Here is a 2,500-nt window from a genome sequence, read left to right as displayed (position 1 = left end):
TTGACCCAAATACACCCAAAACTTCATTCTCCTTACATTTTGCCCCGAAAAACGATTGCAAGACCAAGGGAGCTTGCCGAAATAGCTCAGTTGGGAGAGCGTTAGACTGAAGATCTAAAGGTCCCTGGTTCGATCCCGGGTTTCGGCATTGTGGAAGATAATATTTTTCGACATAAAATGCAATTTTGCAACAAAAAGCTTACGTTTTCAGGCTTCAAACTTTAAAATCATATTTACAAAAACATTTTTACAAAAATCACTTTGCCACAACCACTGCTTATGTCTCTCAGTAGCCAACTCCAGTCCTCGAGAGCTACCAACAGTTCCCATCTTCCAGACAACCTAGCTGCTGCACAGGTGCACTCATTACTCACTAACACATTTTAAAAGATCCACAGGTGGAGCTAATTACTTCACTTGTGATTCTGTGAGGTGAGCTGGAAAACATTAACTGTTGGTAGCTCTCGAGGACTGGAGTTGGCTACCCCAGACTTAGAGAATGCTTTATACTCTGTATATTTTGAGTTTGTAAATTGCCAAAAATTGCTATCTGAGCAAAAAATAAAAACTTCTTCGAGCCGGAATTGAACCAGCGACCTAAGGATTTCTACACCAATCATCTCTACAGTCCTCCGCTCTACCAGCTGAGCTATCAAAGGATGCTGTAGGTTCTCAAATATGTTATTATATGCTCTTTGATATAGCTTTAAATGTTTAGCTAAATGAGTGTTCTAGGAATAATGTGAATATTCTATTGTTTATAACCATTTGACAACCTTTGTTTAAAATTGGGCTTTGAAAATTAATTTCTAATTAATAATTTCTATTCAGTGTGGCTGCTGAAATTGACTGGTGTCAGTCTTAAGGAGGGGAAGAGAATGTGTGTAAGAAAAAGAGAAAACAAGCTGGCATCCCAAAGATTTTGATGCGCTAACAAACATGGATTTCTAGTCCATCGCCTTAACCAGTCGGCCACGACTACTGCTTAAGCCTTGCTGTATTTTCACAATAGATTGTCTATGGATTGAGCTGCCTGCACTGAGAAATTGAAGATCTAAAGGTCCCTGGTTCGATCCCGGGTTTCGGCATTGTGGAAGATAATATTTTTCGACATAAAATGCAATTTTGCAACAAAAAGCTTACGTTTTCAGGCTTCAAACTTTAAAATCATATTTACAAAAACATTTTTACAAAAATCACTTTGCCACAACCACTGCTTATGTCTCTCAGTAGCCAACTCCAGTCCTCGAGAGCTACCAACAGTTCCCATCTTCCAGACAACCTAGCTGCTGCACAGGTGCACTCATTACTCACTAACACATTTTAAAAGATCCACAGGTGGAGCTAATTACTTCACTTGTGATTCTGTGAGGTGAGCTGGAAAACATTAACTGTTGGTAGCTCTCGAGGACTGGAGTTGGCTACCCCAGACTTAGAGAATGCTTTATACTCTGTATATTTTGAGTTTGTAAATTGCCAAAAATTGCTATCTGAGCAAAAAATAAAAACAACTCCTTCGAGCCGGAATTGAACCAGCGACCTAAGGATTTCTACACCAATCATCTCTACAGTTCTCCGCTCTACCAGCTGAGCTATCGAAGGATGCTGTAGGTTCTCAAATATGTTATTATATGCTCTTTAATATAGCTTTAAATGTTTAGCTAAATGAGTGTTCTAGGAATAATGTGAATATTCTATTGTTTATAACCATTTGACAACCTTTGTTTAAAATTTTGCTTTGAAAATTAATTTCTAATTAATAATTTCTATTCAGTGTGGCTGCTGAAATTGACTGGTGTCAGTCTTAAGGAGGGGAAGAGAATGTGTGTAAGAAAAAGAGAAAACAAGCTGGCATCCCAAAGATTTTGATGCGCTAACAAACATGGATTTCTAGTCCATCGCCTTAACCAATCGGCCACGACTACTGCTTAAGCCTTGCTGTATTTTCACAATAGATTGTCTATGGATTGAGCTGCCTGCACTGAGAAATTGAAGATCTAAAGGTACCTGGTTCGATCCCGGGTTTCGGCATTGTGGAAGATAATATTTTTCGACATAAAATGCAATTTTGCAACAAAAAGCTTACTTTTTTAGGCTTCAAACTTTAAAATCATATTTACAAAAACATTTTTACAAAAATCACTTTGCCACAACCACTGCTTATGTCTCTCAGTAGCCATCTCCAGTCCTCGAGAGCTACCAACAGTTCCCATCTTCCAGACAACCTAGCTGCTGCACAGGTGCACTCATTACTCACTAACACATTTTAAAAGATCCACAGGTGGAGCTAATTACTTCACTTGTGATTCTGTGAGGTGAGCTGGAAAACATTAACTGTTGGTAGCTCTCGAGGACTGGAGTTGGCTACCCCAGACTTAGAGAATGCTTTATACTCTGTATATTTTGAGTTTGTAAATTGCCAAAAATTGCTATCTGAGCAAAAAATAAAAACAACTCCTTCGAGCCGGAATTGAACCAGCGACCTAAGGATTTCTACACC

At 38.8% G+C, this 2,500-nt stretch overlaps 3 non-coding genes across 3 annotated transcripts; 1 reads left to right on the top strand and 2 right to left on the bottom strand.

Moving 5' to 3' along the window:
- Window positions 1-75: 75 nt before the first annotated feature.
- Window positions 76-148, top strand: TRNAF-GAA (transfer RNA phenylalanine (anticodon GAA)). The gene has a single exon. It is a non-coding gene; the product is annotated as a tRNA-Phe (tRNA).
- Window positions 149-569: 421 nt separating this feature from the next.
- On the bottom strand, window positions 570-659 carry TRNAY-GUA (transfer RNA tyrosine (anticodon GUA)). Its single transcript is given in 2 exon segments — window positions 570-605; window positions 623-659. It is a non-coding gene; the product is annotated as a tRNA-Tyr (tRNA).
- Window positions 660-1,512: 853 nt separating this feature from the next.
- On the bottom strand, window positions 1,513-1,602 carry TRNAY-GUA (transfer RNA tyrosine (anticodon GUA)). The gene is given in 2 exon segments: window positions 1,513-1,548; window positions 1,566-1,602. It is a non-coding gene; the product is annotated as a tRNA-Tyr (tRNA).
- Between the last annotated feature and the right edge of the window lie 898 nt (window positions 1,603-2,500).

The sequence above is a fragment of the Crinia signifera genome, chromosome 3 (assembly GCF_055691185.1).
Source record: "Crinia signifera chromosome 3, ASM5569118v1, whole genome shotgun sequence".
Lineage (NCBI taxonomy): Eukaryota > Metazoa > Chordata > Amphibia > Anura > Myobatrachidae > Crinia > Crinia signifera.
This window is presented reverse-complemented; position numbering and strand designations above follow the sequence as displayed.